The sequence below is a fragment of the Spermophilus citellus genome (genome assembly GCF_964194105.1).
Source record: "Spermophilus citellus genome assembly, chromosome: X".
Taxonomy (NCBI): Eukaryota; Metazoa; Chordata; class Mammalia; order Rodentia; family Sciuridae; genus Spermophilus; species Spermophilus citellus.
The window spans coordinates 130292517-130311492 of NC_138190.1; the positions used below are offsets into that span (position 1 = coordinate 130292517).

General features: G+C 35.2%; 1 pseudogene across 1 annotated transcript; it reads left to right on the top strand.

Annotated features, from left to right (window-relative positions):
- The first annotated feature begins 4905 nt into the window (after positions 1 to 4905).
- LOC308639551 (cytochrome c, somatic-like) lies at positions 4906 to 5368 on the top strand (annotated as a pseudogene). Its single transcript has 2 exons — positions 4906 to 5158; positions 5318 to 5368. The product of its transcript is annotated as a cytochrome c, somatic-like (transcript).
- Positions 5369 to 18976: the final 13608 nt, after the last annotated feature.

The window sequence follows — 18976 nt, forward strand, 5'->3', positions numbered from 1 at the left end:
TTTTATTGGTCTTTCCAAAGAATCAGCTTTTTCATTCATTGATTTTCTCTATTGTTTTTCTCTGTTCAATTTCAGTGAATTCTGCTATTATCTTTACTATTTCCTTCATTTTCTAAAATCTGTCTTCATTTTTCTCTTGTTTTTCTTTTCTTTTTCTTTCTTTCTTTCTTTTTTTTTTTTGGCACTGGGGATTAAACTCAGGGGCACTTAATCACTGAGCCACATCCCCAGCCCTTTATTATATTTTATTAGAGACAGGGTATCACTGAGTTGCTCAGGGCCTTGCTAACTTGCTGAAGCTGGCCTTGAACTTGCAATCCTCCTGCCTCAGCCTCCCAAGCCACTAGGATTATAGGCGTGTACCACCATACTCAGCAAAATGTTTTCCTTTTCATTTTTATTCCATTCAGCATAGTTTTTATGTTCTCTGAGACTTCCTTTTTTAATCATTAGGTTATTTAAATATGTACTATTTAATTGCCAAGTGTTTGGAGATTTTCCCTTTGGCTCTCCATTGCTGTTTTCTAGTATTAAACCAGTATGGTCAGAGAACAATTTACTATGACTTAAATTCATTTAAAATGAGATTTATTTAAAAAAAATACTGTTACCTAGGTTATGGTCCATTTTGGTCATGTGTCATGTGCTTTTGGAAAAGAATATATACTATACTACATTTAAGTTTGCTCTAATTTGTTATACATGACAGTAGAATGCATTTTGACACATTGTACACAAATGGAGCACATTAGATTTTATAAATATAATGCTGGGCAGGGCATTAGATTCAGTGGTTAATGGTTGCACTAGTTTTCTATGGAAACTATAAAAAGTAACCACATACTGAATAGCTTAAAACAACACAAATTTATCATCTTACAGTTCTGTTATTCAGACATCTAAAATGGATCTCACTAAGCTAAAAATAACAGGGCTACATTCCTTTCTGGAGACTCTAAGGGAAAGTCCATACTGTACCCTTTCCAGCCTCTAGAGGCTGCCCATGTTCTTTGGCTCATGGTCCTCTTGCTCCATTTTCAAAAGCTGCTCTGGATTGAATTCTCTTTACATCACTCTGACCTCCACTTCTGTCTTCTTCTTCCACATTGAAGGGCCACTGTGATTACATTTAGCCTACTCAGACAATAAAAGATTATCTCCTTATTTTAGGACCAAGTGGTAAGCAACCTTAACTCCATTGGTTACTTTGTTTTCTCTTTGCCATGTAATATAAAAGGAAGGATGGTGGAATGAGATGGACATTATTACCCTATATACATGTATGATTACACTAGTGGTGTGACTCAGCACTATGTACAGCCAGAGAAATGAGAAGTTATGTTCCATTTGTGTACAATGTGTTAAAATGCATTCTACTGTCATGTATAACTAATTAAAGCAAAATTTAAAAAATAAATAAATTGCCTGTTATTTGTGTAGTTTTGTGGCTAGTTGAGCTTCCCCCTCTAAAGGGTAGAGTATAATTAAAATTTATTTATTTATTTAGTAGATTCACATAGTGACTTTGTTCTCTAGGGCATCCCTGCTTTTTCAGAAAGTAATGAAAAAAGAAATATGCTATATTTTTCTTGAAGTTTTGTGTTTGGGTTCATTCTGTTTCACATTTTATTCCAAATGACAAAAAAGAGGACATTTAGGTCACTTATTATGTAAAAACGTCCTGACTCAAGTTTTCTCGTTATGGAAGTTATATGAATTCCTAAACACTAGCCTATAAAAATAATAAAAATAGAAAATTTTATTATTCATCCTGAACTCTTTCAAAAACTCTACCAAACTTTACATTTTGTTCTCAGGTACCACTCTTGAATCTAAGAAACTTTGAGTTAACTTTAAAACAGGGACATCTGTTTTAAAAAGTACTTAGGAACATTTCAGCACTTTCTTTAATAATTCATTAGACTACCTTTAGCCTCTGTATCCCAAGAAGTCTAGGCCACTGTTTTGCTCAGTAATTATACAGAGGAACTGGAGTAGAGGTTGCTGTATCTGAATGATGTGGTTGTTAAAGTCACTTGTAAACTTAATAGCTGAAAAGGAAGTAAAGTTTCTCAGATCAACCTGCAATTGATTTCAATTAATTCTGCTTAGGTCCAAATGTGGCTTGATGAAGAAATTAGAAGTAAGTGGGAGGTGTGTCATTTTCACACAATCACTAGGGAAAGAAAGAGCAAAAATGTTTAATATCATCATAGAGTCTTCACATCTTGAAAGAATTAAGAAGAATTAATGGTCATCTGAAATCACCCATATGATGCTAGAATCTCCTTTCTACAATACTCTCACTGAATTTTTGCTAATATCTGCAATGACAGTTAGTGAACCCAATTCCAATTTCTTACATTGATCCAAAATCTGCAGCTTCCACCCATTATTTCTACTTCTATTCTGTGAAGCCATTCACAAAAAGCCTAATATATTTTCCACAAATATTTGAAATCAACTCTTATATCCTCCACTTTATAACATCTCTAGGCTGAATGTCTTTAATTCCAAGTGTTCATCCTATGACAGTGGAGGTGTTTAACAATACCTGGGAAATGGAAGAATGAGTGGTTACTCTTCTTTGAAATATTCATTTTCTACATCATTTTAAAAATGAATATTTGTGAAATAGTTACTAGGTATTAATTTTCTTTAATTTTTGCAGTTTGCTATGTTTATTTTACAGTTAAGGAAATTGAGACATGGAGAGGCTAAGTCACTTGCCCAAAATTATAGATGTAGAAATAATGAAACTGGAATTAAAAGTATAGCAACAAAGTTTGCATTATACTATGCTGTATTCTTTAAAAAGTAGGTAAGAAAAGAGCACCAATTTCATAGGAGTGGAACAGAGTAAAATAGGACTATCATTGCCTTTTTAGATATTACATTTCCACAAACATAGCCTTAACATCAATTTAATGTGTGGGGAGACAATTAATGTTATTGACACACTTTTGGCTTAATCTTTTAAAGTGACGCAGTTTCAATCTGCATTCATGCAATTGGGAGTTTTAACTCAAATATACGACCTTATATTTCGCCCCTGTGAAATTTCATCTTTCTTGATTCAGTCCATGTTTCTGATTTGTCAATCTTTTTGAACTCTAATCTTGCTATCTAATAAAGCCATCATTCCTCCATGTTTGTGTCAACTGCAATACAAATAAGTCAGTAATACTTTCTATATCTTCTTGAGAAGATTGATGATCAGGAGAATATTGTAGAAAGTCACCTGTGACAAACCACTAGAAACGTCCTTCAAGGATGCCATAATTTCACTTATCAGCACCCTGTGAGCACAATCATTCAGCCAGTTGCCAGTTCATCACATTGGTTAAACAGCCCATTCCTAGCTGAAAGGTAGAAACTATATAAATGTCCATCAATAAATGAATGTATAAGCAAAATGTGATATATACATACGGTGGAATATTATTCAGTTTTTAAATGGAATGAAATTTCAATACATACTGCAATATGGATGAGCTATGAAAACATGCTAAGTGAAATAAACCAGCCACAAAAGAACACATACTGTATAATTCCACTTCTTATATAATTTCTGAGATTAGCCAAATTCATAAAGACACAAAGTAGAATAGACATTATCAGGGACTAGAAGGATAATAAAAATAATGAGCTATTGTTTAATGGGTGCAGATTTTCTATTTAGGCCGATGAAAAAGTTCTGGAAATAGATAGTGGTGATGGTTTCACAGCACCATGAATGTATTTAATGACACTGAATTGTTCATGTTAAAATGGTTTCTGTTACGTTCTATATATTAGCACAATTTTAAATAGTCATCCTATATTTCTCTGCTTTTCAAACAACTCTGTCAAATTATTTACTGAAGTCCCGAAGCACTATGTCTACATTTTATGATTACCCAGTTTGGTAATGCAATCTTCCTCAATGACCCTATTCTTGAAAAAAAAAAATTAGTCTGATATCTAGATCTATTTATCTATAAATATACAATTCCAGTTGGTACCATCTTTACTCAAGTATGTAACAGCATTTTTAATAATCCTTGCTATAATATTAGTTTGCATCAATAAGTTATTTTTTTAAGAAACTACTTTTTAAAGAAATCTACTTTCTTCTCTTTGGAAAAAATCTTTATCATGTATTAAGTTTCAACCACCTAATAATCATTCAAAGACTTTCCTTCCATGTTATGTATATCTTCATTTTATACATTGGAAAAAATGAGGCTCAGAGAATAATTTATGTGACTTAACTGAAGCCACACATTAGTAAGTGTCACATCCAGGATTCATCACAATGCTGTCTAGTTCTAATGTCCTTGTTTATTCCTTCAAGCTCCTTTGTCTACTTCTACTCTTGCAGGACATCTCTTTTCTCCAATCAGAGAAATAAAGGAATATAATCAGACTTAGAATTATTCCTTCTCTATGCCATCCATCAAATAGCATCATTATCCTTAAGCACTATGTATGTATCTTTTTTAATCTCCTTCCTCTTGCTGCTCTGAATATAGATTCTCTAAGAATATTTTTTTTTTGTTTTCAGCATTTATTGCAACTCTCAGATCATTTAAAGGTCTTTATGGTGACTATTCATGATTACCTATGTCATTTTCTATGTATTTGTCCTTGGTTATATTTTCTTCCTTTCTTGTTTTCAATAATTCATTCAATCAGAAAACTTTAACTGAGGACCTTATGGGCTAGATACTGAGGGTATGGATGTGAGCATGGTAAACATGGTTCCTGTCCTTATGGAGTTTGTATTCTAATGAAAAAGGGAATTAGAGACATTCATATTGCAACATGGAAAGCACTAAATAAAGGTGAAGGACTCAGAGAGTGGCATGTCTGGCTTCTGATCGGGAACCTTCTTTGAGCTAGCCATGAAAGAACAAATTAAAAATGGGTGATGTTGAGAAAGGCAAGAAGATTTTTGTTCAGAAGTGTGCCCAGTGCCACTCCGTGGAAAAGGGAGGCAAGCACAAGACTGGGCCAAATCTCCACCGACTGTTTGGGTGGGCGACAGGTCAGGCTGCTGGATTCTCTCACACAGATGCCAACAAGAACAAAGGTAGCACCTGGGGAGAGGATATACTGATGGAGTATTTGGAGAATCCGTGGAGCAAAAATGATCTTCACTGGCAGTAAGAAAAAGGGAGAAAGGACTGGAGATGTGGATCAAGCGGTATCGCGCTTGCCTGGCATGCATGCGGCCCAGGTTCGATCCTCAGCACCACATACAAACAAAGATGTTGTGTCCGCTGAAAACTAAAAACTAAATAAATAAATATTAAAAAATTCTCTGAAAAAAAAGGGAGAAAGGGCAGACTTAATAGCTCGCTTCAAAAAAGCCACTAATGATTAATAGCTACTGCCTTATTTATGACCAAACAGAACTGTCTCTTGGCTTTTTTATGTGTACCATAATTTAATTGATGTGATATACCAGAAATCAGATCATGAGTGACTGACAAAAAATTTTTTGATATTAATTTTTAGTTGTAGTAAACACAATACTTTTATTCCATTTTTTTATTTGTATGTGCTGCTGAGGATCGAACCCAGGGCCCCATACTTGCTAGATGAGCGCTCTACCAGTGAGTTACAACCCCAGCCCTGACAGAATTATTTTTGTTGGGCAATCCTGATTTAAGTAAAACTGACTTGTAGTTAAATTAATACTTGGCTTATACTCCCACTTCAGTAAATTCTATCACTGTTTTCCCTTTTTGAAGTTATGGTTGGACTTAATTAGTAATGTTCAGTATTTCACAAAAATGGTGAATGACATCTGAAAACTGGCTTATATTTAGATTTATATAACGGATTATGTGAATATGGGGGAAATCCCTTCACTCTCTCAAAACCAAGCATGATTCACATTTGTTTCAATTTGTGTTCATTACCCTATTAAAGGCAATGGTTGAAGATAACAAAGCAGTGTCTACTTTTTTTGTTGACCATGCCAATTTAATTAGAATTCCCCGTATCTAAAATGCTATTCTTTCCTTATGGAGAGGCATTTTAGTATGATTTATGTATGATATTAAATAAAGAATATTTAACACTTCTCACAAAAAAAAGGTGAAGCACTGAGTTCTGTGAAAGTTCAGAGGAAGGAAAACTAAGGGTGCATGATGAGACAAGTGATAAGAGAGAAAAAAGCAGGGCCATGGAAATATTCCTGGAAATGACGCATGAACTGAATTTTAAAGGATTAATAGTAGGTCTGGAGAAGAGGGCAGGGAAAGGATCACAGCAGAGGAACCAATATGTTCAAAACCCTAGAACCAAAAGAGAGCTTGATGGCTTCACAGAATATGAATAATGTGGTGTGGTTGGACTTTAAGATGAAAGCAGAGGAATACTCTGGTTGGAGGTGGAAATCACAATCTGGATCACAGCCATGCAGCACCTTGTAAACTATGCTAAATTGATTACACTTTATCCCGAACATTATAAGACGTGTTTGCTTGATTTTAAGCAGGGCAGTATCATGATAAGATAAATGTCTTATTTTCTAGATAGTCTGGAAGCAAAGTGGAGAATAAACTGGGTGAGGCTATGAAAAAATAAAGTGTTAGGGCCAGTGAAGAGGATGCTACATGGGGTGTGAGGCTGAAAGCCTAAGGGAAAAACTTGGAAAATCAAAGCAGAGTTTTCTAGAGTTTACTAGTGCTCAGGAATCAAAGAGCAGCATTAAGGACCTCCCATTAAGCAGCATTAAGGGGGTGGGCCTTTACAAATGTTGCAGTCCTTGGGGGGCTTTGCATGAAAACAAGGGAGAACCAAATCAGCCCAAATAGTACTCAACTGCAACCCACCCTTCATCAGCTCATACTGACTGGGCTAAGAAGATTGTTCTGATTGATCACCCTTTCTATCTGCCTAGCAGATAAAAGTTCTAAGAAAAAAAATAGGTACTTCCTGAAGGAAAACAGAAAACAATGGTGGGAGTCAGATTCTCTCTATTTTTACATGTGATGTCCCATGTTTAATTAAAAAATATTAGATGTTCTGCAAGGACAAAACAAACAGGGAATCCAGAAATTTGAGTTAACAAAGACTTTAAAATATTGATGATTAGCTGGGCTCAGTTGCACATGCCTGTAGTCCCAGCACTTGGGAGGCTGAGGTGGAAGATTCATGTGAATCCAGAAGTTTTGAGATAAGCCTGCGCAACGTAGTGACATCCCACACAGTCTCTCATGTCTTTTCACCCTTGTAAGTATATAAGGTACATATGTGTATTTAAAACTCTATATAAAGCTATATACACTTAAAACTCTCTATATGTACATATATAAAGAAGTTACTTATGTGTTTAAGAAATATAAAAATAGATAAGATGGAAAATTTCATCAGAGAATTTGAATCCATAAAAAAATCATCAAATAGAAATTCTAAATCTGAAAGCTAATCTCTGAAATTAAGAACTGCATATAAGCACTTAACAAAATAGAGCTGGTGGAAGCCAGGATCAGTGAATTGAAAGACAGTTAAATACACAGCATCCAAACCAAAGTACACAGAGAAAAAAACAGATAGGTGGAAAATATCTAATATATATGTAATTAAATCTCAGAAAGGCGAGAACAAATGGGGCAGAAGTAGTATTGAAAGAGATTATGGTAAGTGCAGAAAAATTCTTAAGAGCAGTCAGAGGCAAAAGGAAAAATTATCTTCAAAAAAGTAAAACAGGTCTTAAAACAGACTTCTCTTTTCTCCCTCCAAACATTTTGAAATCTACTAACCTAAAATCAAGGACACATTTTTAATGATGCCTTTAGATATTTTCATTATAGTTTACTGTTAATATGGTCACTTTCTTTCAGTGCTATAAACATTTCCATATTATCAATGAGTTCTCCAAAATGGGCAGCTAATATGGTATGGTGGAGATAGCACTATTCTGTCTCTAATAAGCTGTGTGATCTTGAGCAATTTAGTTAACCTCTGTAGACCTCAGTGACATTTCTCTTCTGTAAAATTAGACAGTATCCACTTTGTGAGGTTAGTGTGGAACTTAGGTGAAAATTACTTTTAATAAAATATACATTGTAATATAGGAATTCTGTAAAAAAGTCAATATTTTCTTGTTGTTCACTTTGCTTTGCTTCTTAAAGACTTTTTTAGGCTGGGGATGTGGCTCAAGCGGTAGCGCGCTCGCCTGGCATGCGTGTGGCCCGGGTTTGATCCTCAGCACCACATACCAACAAAGATGTTGTGTCCGCCGAGAACTAAAAAATAAATATTAAAAATTCTCTCTCTCTCTCACTCTCTCTCTAAAAAAAAAAAGACTTTTTTAAGGGTTCACAGCAAATTTGAGAGGGGAGTGCAAAGATTTCCCATATACCCCCTACCTGCCCTCACACATACTGTATCCAAAGAACAAGTAGAGTTTATCTGATGCTTCACTTTTAGCAGAAAGGGAAACAAGATCCATCATCAGATGGCAAAGAGGGTGATGGTGCTGATGATGATTACCAATTATTAGGAGCACTCTCTATGTGCATGTTTACCCTCATTTACTCCTAACAGTAGCCATGTAAAATAAGTTCTATTATCATTCTCATTTAACACTTAGGGAAACTGAGGCACACGGACATTAAGAATGCTTAAAGTGACAGAGGCAAGATTGAAACCAATATGAATCTGGCATTGAAGTTTGTGTTTGGGATATTAGATGACCCCCTCACCATTTGTTTATTCCAGGTTGACCATGGTCCTTGGCAATCATGTTCACACACTTCATCTGGAAGATTTGTGTTACACACCTCAGTGACACTACTTCCATGACTACCTCCTTTAGCCTGACCCAGTTTTCTCTGTGATTTATTCACTCTCTTCTCTATAATTTGTACATTGATGGCTCTGAGGTCTCAAAATAAGACATTTCCCTGTGATTTTTGTTTTTCAATGCAATTTCATTCTACTCGTTGAACCTCCCTTTCCCACTTTGTATTTTCTCCATGATGTCTCAATTCATTCTCACAAGTTTTTCATCTTCTTCAGTGAGTAACATGGTTTCATTTTAATAGTTAAGACTCAGCTGGACTGATTTCTAGCTTCATTATTTGATAATATCCAAAGTTCTCTGCTCTCTGGACAGGGAAATGTTCTCAGCATCGGCCTAAGGCAGAGTTGGGAGTTTCCTTATCTCTTCCCTCTTCCCTCTTCACTGTATGGAGATCTTTAGGGTTGGGATAGGAAACAGGAAGAGGAAAGTGGACTGTCATTTTCTCTATCTGTGGAAGGTTTCTTTTCTCTACTTATGGATCATAATTATAGTAGAGTCCATAATAATGATTCCCAAAATAGGATATGTATTTTCAGAGGAGGTACAAGATAACCACTTGAAGCTTTAAGAAAATATTAGAACTTCTACCTTCAACTTTTTCTAATCCAAAGAAAAATGTAAGAGTCAGCTTCACTGATGTTTAATATACAAATTGACATCAGAACCCTTCCTGGAGGGCTGGGGACGTGGCTCAAGCGGTAGCGCGCTCGCCTGGCATGCGTGCGGCCTGGGTTCGATCCTCAGCACCACATACAAACAAAGATGTTGTGTCCGCCGAGAACTAAAAAATAAATATTAAAAATTCTCTCTCTCTCTCTCTCTCTCTCTCTCTCTCTCACTCTCTCTTTAAAAAAAAAAAGAGATATGGCCCTTGGGTGATAAATAAATCACAAAAGCAGAGCATTGGTGAATGGGATTAGTAGCTTCATAAAAGTGATCAAATTGCTTCGCTTCTTACTAGGAGCAGAAGGGTGATCCCTAACCTCTACCACCAGCTGCAAGCAACACTGGAGATGCTCAGATGTGTTAGTTATTGGGGGCCATATCCTAGACCTGCTGAGAATCAAAAGTCTTAATGGGGGCTGGGTGTTGTAGCTCAGTGATAGAGCATTTACTTCGAAAACATGAGGTACTGGGTTTGATCCTCAGCACCATATTAAAAAAAAATAAAGATATTGTGTCCATCTAAAACTAAAAAATAAATATTTTTTTTTAAAAAGAAAGGTAGGGGTGATGCATGAAAAGCAAAGGGAAACCAGTTGGAGAGGAAGGGGAATAAGGGGTTGGAGATGGGGAGGGAGAGGGGGAGGGAGAGGAGGAGGGGGAGGGGAGGGAGAGGAGGAGGGGAGGGAGAGGGGAAGTGTACGAAGAGCATATAACAATGAATCCCATGATTATGCAAAATTATAATTTACCAATAAAAATATGGAAAAAGTAAAAATGCTCAAGGTAGAAGGAATCATTCTTTTCCCCTTCCACCTTCTGCCATGTGAAAGCACAATATTCCTCCCCACCGGAAAGCAATAAGGCATGATCTTGAAAGTGGAGACAAGGCCCTTACAAACAGCAAAGCTGCCAGTGCTTTGATCTTGGAGGCTCAGCCTTGAGAACTGTGATAAGTGTCTTTTCTTTATAAATTATCCAATTTGGGGCATATTTTTCTAATAATGGCTCAACTGGACTAACACATAGGTTAAATGTATTTATGCATAATATTATATATTTTTAGCTAATCAACAACTGACATAAAAATTATCTTAGAGGTTATTTGCGAAGAATTCATGGGTTGAAGTAAATGCCAATAATGCAAGCACAAAGAAAATGGCAGAGCATATGTTTCTCATTCCCTCAGAACAGACAGTTCTTTATCTTTATTTCACAGTAAAGATTGAGACACTCTAATCACATACAAAAAAAGTCAGCCAAAGTTTTTCTAATCATCAAGACCTGTATTAGAAATATGGATTTATAATTATACTTTAACTCAAGTTTGCTTTACCATATAGTTCAATTCTACACACTTCAAAATAAATAGTTGAAATGTAAGCACCTCTCCAGAACCATTCTTGTTGCCTAGCTCCTTTGTTTTGTGATACCATTAAATAGGTGAATGGAGCTAGGTGCGGTGGTGCATGCCTGTAATCCCAGCAGGTAGGGGGGCTGAGACAGGAGGTTCATGAGTTCAAAGCCAGCCTCAGCAAAAGTGAGGCACTAAGCAACTCACTGAGACCCTGTCTCTAAATAAAATACAAAATAGGGCTGGGGATGTGGCTCAGTGGTCGAGTGCCTCTGAGTTCAATCCCTGGTATGCCCCCCCAAAAAATTGGTGGATGGAAATAAAAGATTTCAAGATAATTTCAAAGTTTCAGGTAATTGGATGAGTTATGATGTAAAAACATTTTAACAAAATGGTAGATGATGTTACTTTTGGACAAGGTAAATCTGAGGTCAGATGAAGACAACTAAAAAAACTGAGTAATATATTACACACACAAACAAAAAATGGTGCAGATAGATATACATACTTAGAGTTCTGTTTTGAAGAATTTGAAAAAATTGATTTGTAAGTTCAAGTTTCTATAAATTGATATGCATTGCCACAGGATAACAAAACACCGTACCATATTTTATTTAAAAACACATGCATTTTAAATGTTAAGTGCATTTATAACTAATAACACATTTTGAGTGAAAGAAGTCAGTTCCCAAATGGTGGTTCATAAAAACATATAAACACCATAGCATTTTAACTGGGAATGAAATATCTCATTAAAAAACTGACTTCTCAGCAGATACAATGGAAGCTGAAACACAAAGGAATAGTGCTGTCATAGTGTGGTCATAGTGTGAAAAAATGAAGATGGCCATCATCAGTGAAAATACCATTAAAGATGAAGCACCATAAAGACACATAGAACAACAAAATCTGAATGAACTTATAGTCAATAACCTTGTATAGAAAGGAATTCTTCAGGGCTGGGGTTATGGCTCAGTGGCAGAGCACTTGCCTAGCATGTGTGGGGCCCTGGGTTTGATCCTCAGCACCACATCTGTTGAGAGCCACAGCCAAAGGGGCCCCAGCAAACTTCCAGCTGCCAGCAAACTTCCAGCTGCCAGCTGATGATTGGCTCACAGCAGCCCCAGCAACATCTAGCTGATTGGCTCCTCTGCGGTGATGTTCATTGGGCTGTTTCCCTGCCCTTCAGACTGCCAGCTGATGATTGGCTCACAGCGGCCCCAGCAACATCTAGCTGATTGGCTCCTCCACGGAGCTGCTCATTGGGGGACTTCTTTGGCTCCACCCACACGACCCAGCCAATCAGCCTCAAGAGCAGGAGGATTGTGGGAGGTGATGAGGTTGGTGTGGGGGTGAGAGGCTTGTGGGAAGCCCGTGGTGGCAGTTGGGCTCTGAGGGTTTTTTCCTGAGGAGCTGTTTTGTTTGGTGTTTGTAGTTCTAAAAATAAAGTTAGTTTCTTTTGACAAGTGGCTGCTGAATTGTGCCCAGCCAGACTGCGGCACACATCAAAGTAAATAAAGTAAAGGTGTTGTGTCCAACTACAACTGAAAAATAAATATTAAAAAAAGAAGGAAATTCTTCAGGCAGAAGGGAAATAATCCCATATGGACACTAAAACATATAAAAAAAAAATGAAGACCAATGAAGAGGTAAATATATGAATAAAGGCAGGTTAATTTGATTATAGAAAACAATAATAGTAAAAATTAGTATGGTTTAAAATATACATAGAATGAAAATGCATGCATTTACTGATTCAGAAAGCCTTTTGGGAAGAAAAGCAGATTATAGAAGGAAAGATTCATGTGTATTATTTTCAGTATCATATCTTTCCAAGAAATAAAATTCTACACAAAATTTTAAAATAAATGAATGAAATACATGTCAGCACTATGGAGTTTGAGTTGGCTTGCCCAGTCCCCAACTTCATGGTTGGGCATATGATATACATCTAGCCAATAAAATACCATGATTGGTTAAGTCGGGTATATGACCAAAGATGAACCCGTAAGAATCAGCAAACACCAGCTCTAAAACTTTGGCTGGAGTGTTAGGATACAAGGACTCTTGTTTCATTAGAGTTTCTTAGCAGTAGGACATAAGTCTTGAGATTCCAAAGGCCATCTTATCTGAAATTAATAAAAAACAGAAGGAAGCAGAGATGATAGATGGAAAGAGATGTTGGATTTAAGCTCCCAGAACCAGTCAAATCCAGAACTGGTCCAATATCTGGAATTTGCAAGTTTGCATATCGGTGAATATTTCCTTTGTAAAAAATTAAAGTATGACCATAATGAGACAAAATGGGAACATAAGTTGAGTTAAAGAGTTTTAGAATTATGACATCATCAAGAAAATGGAAAAGAAGTAATTTGTAATAAGAATGCATGTATAGGGCTGGGGATGTAGCTCAGTGGTAGAGTGTTTGCCTACCATGCATGAGGTCCTGGGTTTGATTCTCAGCACCACAATCAATCAATCACCAATCAAAACTTACAACTGGTATTGTCCAGAAGAAAAATTTTTTTAAAAAGAATGCATGTGGGGCTGGGGTTGTAGTTCACTTGCCTAGCATGTGTGAGGCACTGGGTTCAATCCTCAGCACCACATAAAAATAAATAAATAAAATAAAACTATTGTGCCCATCTACAACTAAAAAAGTTTTTTAAAAAGAATACATGTGTAATTCTCTAAGATAACCACTAGAAGAATAACTAAAGAATGCACAACCAACCAAGATAATACAAGAAAATTGAATAATAACAAAATATTGATCTTGACAAAAACAAAAAAGAAAAATAAGACAGGCCAGTCAAGTATAAAAAATATGGAAATTAAAAACCCAAATATTTCTAATTTCATTAAGTGTAAATGGACTTGTGATGAAAATGTTCCAAGAGGGGCTGGGGATGTGGCTCAAGCGGTAGCGCGCTCGCCTGGCATGCGTGTGGCCCGGGTTCGATCCTCAGCACCACATACAAACAAAGATGTTGTGTCTGCTGAAAACTAAAAAATAAATATTAAAATTCTCTCTCTCTCTCTCTCTCTCTCTCTCTCTCTCTCTAAAAAAAAATGTTCCAAGATATTGTGGTGAGACTCACATAATTCTATGAATATACTAAAAGTAATTGAATTGTATAATTTAAGTGAGTGAATTGTGTGGTATGTGAATTACATTATCAATAAGATATTTTTTTTTAGAAGTGAAGAGAATAAATGTACTAAACCAAATTGTCAGAAAAAATAAAGCTCAACTATATACAATTTACAAGAGAATGGAGAAACATATATCCTGTTAACACTAACCACAAGAAAGCTGATGTAGCAGCACTAATATAAGACAAAACATGACTAGAGATAGAGAAGAATATTTCATAATAATAAAAGAATCAGTCAACAAGGAAAATATAACAAATTCTAAAGCAATGTATATCCATTACAGATATAAAACAAAAATTGATAAAATTAAAAGGAGAAATAGACACATCCACAACTTATAGTAAGAGTTTGAACATAATTCTATTAATAATCAATAGATCAAGAAAATAAAATGTCATTAAGAAGATAAAGATCCAAATAATAAAATTAACGTACTTCCTTCCCTCCTAAATTCTGCTGAAAACACTCTACCCAGCAACAGAATATATATTCTTTTCAAATGCAAATGTAACATTTACAGAAATTGACCATATACTGGATCATAAAGTCAGCCTCTAAAAATTTCAAAGGATTCAAATCATTTAGATTATATTCTCACCATAATAAAGGTAAGCCAGAAATCCATATCACGATGATGATTAGAAAATTCTCAAATGCAGTCATGCATAGCTTAACAATGGGGATATTTCTGAGAAATGTGTTATTAAGCAATTTCATCACTGTGTCAACACTATAGAGTATAATTACACAAGCTGAGACAGCTATGACATCACTAGCCTATAAAATGTTATGGGACTGCCATCCTATATGTGGTGTGTCATTAACTAAAATATCATTACGCAGTGCATAATTGCACTTGGAAAGTAAGCAACATATTTCTAAATAACTAATAAATCAAAGAGTAAATCTCAATAGAAATTAGAGAACATTTTGAATGAATGATAATGAACATACAATATTTCAAAATTTTCAGAGTCAAGGAATGCTTAACATGATATTTGTAACCTTAAATGCATAGTGTAGAAAAGAAGAAAGGCTGAAAAGTAATAATCAAGATTTTCACCTCAGTAGGCTATGTAGGAAAAAAAACTGCAAATGTATATCAAAGGAAGTAGAAGGAATAATTATGATGAGAACAGAAATTAATTAAGTGTCCAAATGCAATAGAAACATCAACAGGGCTGGGGATGTGGCTCAAGTGGTAGCGCGCTCGCCTGGCATGCGTGCAGCCCGGGTTCGATCCTCAGCACCACATACCAACAAAGATGTTGTGTCCGCCGAGAACTAAAAAATAAATATTGAAAATTCTCTCTCTCTCTCTCTCTCTCTCTCTCTCTCTCTCTCTCTCTCTCCCCCCTCTCTCACTCTCTCTTAAAAACAACAACAACAACAAAAAAGAAACATCAACAAAGACAAAAATTAGTTTTCTGACAAACAATAAAATGTGTATCACCCTAGAAATATTAATTAATGGGACAGAGAGAAAAAATATCAGTCATCAGTATATGAAGTCCATATAAAGTACATACTTTATACTGAAGTCCATCAGTATAAAGAAATCTATATCACTATAGGTCCTAAAACATGAAAAAATAATATCAGAATATAAAGAACACAAATTTAGACCAATGAATTAGGCAATTAAATTTTTTTTTAGTTGTCAATGGACCTTATTTTATTTATATATTTATATGTGGTGATGAGAATTGAACCTAGTGCTTTTCACATGCTAGGTAAGTGCTCTATCAGTGAACCACAACTCTAGCTCCAAACTAGATAATTTATATGAAGTGATAAATTGCTCAAGAAACAAAACTCAATGAACAGTGTCTGCTGTAGTCTGAATGTGTCCCACCAAATTCACATGTTGAAACTAAATCACTAATATGATAGTATTAGGATGTGTGGCCATTAAGAGGTGTTTAAAACTCATGAGGACTGAGCTTTCATAAATGGGATTAGTGACCTTATAAAAAAGCTTCAGAGAGCTGCCTGGCCCTTCCATATTTTCTGCCATGTAAGCATATAACATTTGTCTCTTTTTACCCTTCTGCCTTCTTCCATGTAAGGACACAGAAGCAGATGCCATATTGGGAACAGAAAGTAAGCTTTCACCAGACACCAAATCTGCTAGCACTTTGATGCTGGACTTCCCAGCATCCAGAATTGTGAGAAATAAATTTATGCTTATAAATTACCAATTTTAGGTATTTTGTCATAGCAACAAAAATAAATGAAGACAGTGTCACAAGAAGAAATAGAAAATCTAGGTATGTATTATATAAATTGAAGAATTTATTAAGCACCTCCCCAAAGAATACCCCAGGATCCAGTTGGCTGTATACATAAATGTTTCTAGACATCTTAGGAAAACAAGAACAACAAAACTAGTCTTCAAAATAGTTCTAGAGAACAGAAAAAGTGAATATATATGAACTCCTTTTATAAGGTCAAAATGATCTTTTAAACAAAATTTGAGAAGGATTATAGAAAGGGAAATTACAGAAAAATCTCATGAGCACATATGCAAAACTCCTAAATGCAGTATTAGCAAGTGAGTCAAGATCTATGTACAAAGACATTACAACAAAAGCCAGAGAACTTTATTCCAAGAATACAAAGCTTTACATTCTAAAATCAATAAATATATCTACCATATTAAAAGAAAAATGGGGGAAAACTTATGCTCATCTCATTAGATACAGAAAAAAAAATTTAAAAAATACAATCTTCACTCACAATTAGAAAAAATACTCATAGCAAACAAATAATAGAAAAGAATTCTCTTAATCTTGCAAAGTATACCTATAAAATCATTAAACACTAAACATTATGCTTAATCATAAATTATTGAAAAACTTCCTCCTTGGGATCTGGAATAAGAAAGTGTTTTCACTATTTTTACTGAATATTAAACTTAGTGTCCTAGCCAATGCAATAACACAGGGAAAAAAATTGTAAAGAATATATGGTAGGGGGCTGAGGTTGTGGCTCAGTGGTAGCGCACTCGTCTGGCATATGTGAGGTACTGGATTTGATCCTCAGCACTATATAGAAATAAATAAATTAAATAAAGGTATTGTGTCCATCTACAATTAAAAAAATATTTTTAAAAAAATAGTATATGGTAGGAAAGGAAGAACCAAAACTCTTCCTATTTGTAGACAGTGTAATTGTGCACAAAGAAAATCCAAAAGAATCCACAGAAAATCAAATAGAATTATGGAACAAATTTATTGATGTTGCTGCATACAATGTGTATGTAAAAAATCAAATTAAATCAAATTTTTATAAATCAGCATCAGATAAATATGAAATGGAAGTTTTAAGGATACTATTTGCAATTGTGTCAAAAACATCAAATAATTAGGAACAAACCCAACAAAAGATGCCTAAGAGCTTTATACTGAAAACTATAAAATACTGAGAAAATTCATTTTAAAAGAATTTAAAAAGTCAATGTCATGTTTATTGATTACAAGAATGAGTGTGGTACAGAAAATTTGATTGAATTTCTTCTCTCATATGCAGAAGCTAGAGCAAAATAAGGGGGGAAAGGGGAGGGGTCAGATATTAAAGATACAGGGAAGATCAGTGGAATAGAAGAAGAAGATTGAGAGGGAGAAAGGAGGGTGGGAAAAGGGAGGAAATGTGGAATAAATTCAACAAAGTTCATTATATGCACACAACATATGTAAATATACCTCAGGGAATTCTACCTTTATGTGTATATAAAAAGCACCTACCAAAAATAAATAAATGAGTGAAATGAAGATCAGCAGAGTAGAGGAAGGAGAATAAGGAGAGGGAGGAGAGGAAGGATGTGTGAGAATGGAGACTGAAATGAAGTACATGAAATTCCATACATGTATGACTTTCTCAAAATGAACCCAACTACTATGTATAACTATAATGCTCTAAAAGAATCAGTATGGTAAACATGTGAATTCTCCCAAAGTTGATCCATAAACGTAATGCAATATCAGTCAAAATCTCAATAGCTTGTTTTTATTCCATTTAAAATCAACACATTGCCAGGGGCAGTGGCACATGCCTGTAATCCCAGCAGCTCCGGAGGCTGAGGCAGGAGGCTTGCGAGGTCAAAGCCAGCCTCAGAAATTTAGTGAGGCACTAACCAACTTAGTGAGACCCTCTCTCTAAATGAAATACAAACTAGGGCTGGGGATGTGGTTCAGTGGTCAAGTAGCCCTGAGTTCAATCCCCGGTAACCCCCCTAAATTAGACACATTGATTCTAACTATTATATGAAAATGCAAGAAGCAAGAATATCCCAGATGATCTTGAAGAAGGAAAATATTGAAGGACTTACATTATAATATATTGAGACTTATAATAAATCTTTAGAGATTAAACAGTGTGACAGAAAGACAAATAGATTAACAAAACACTAAAGGACCATAAACACATTCACATATATGTGGCCACCTGGTTTATGATAAAGGTGCTAGTGAACTAAAATTGGAAAAAAAGAAGATAATTTTAGCAATTGGATATTCTTCTCTATATAAAACAAATGAATCTTAATACCTTACCTCACATCATACATAAATATCTATTTCAGATGTATTGTGAATCTAAATTAAAATGGCAAATCAATAAAACTTCTATAAAAAAGCAAAGAAGAATATTTTATGACCCCAGCAAAAATTATTTATTTTTTTCCAGATGTCGGTTTTGTGGTTTTATTTAAGTACAAATAAAATGTACACATGAGCCATCTTTTCATTTTTTTCTTCACTGTGCAACCTGTCATTAGGATTAATAACTCTGGTAATCAAATTGGCTGCTCTTTCCATGATGGCTTTGCTGTTCTTGAAGGAAACACTGAGCAATTGAAGCACAGTAAGATTAGTTGCACATCAGCAGCAATTCCCGTTCCTGGACATTGTGGACCAGGAACTTCCAGAAGCCACTGGAGCATGTGCTCCTTTTTCTCATTGCTCTCATAACCAATATGTAGCTGCAAGATCTGTTCC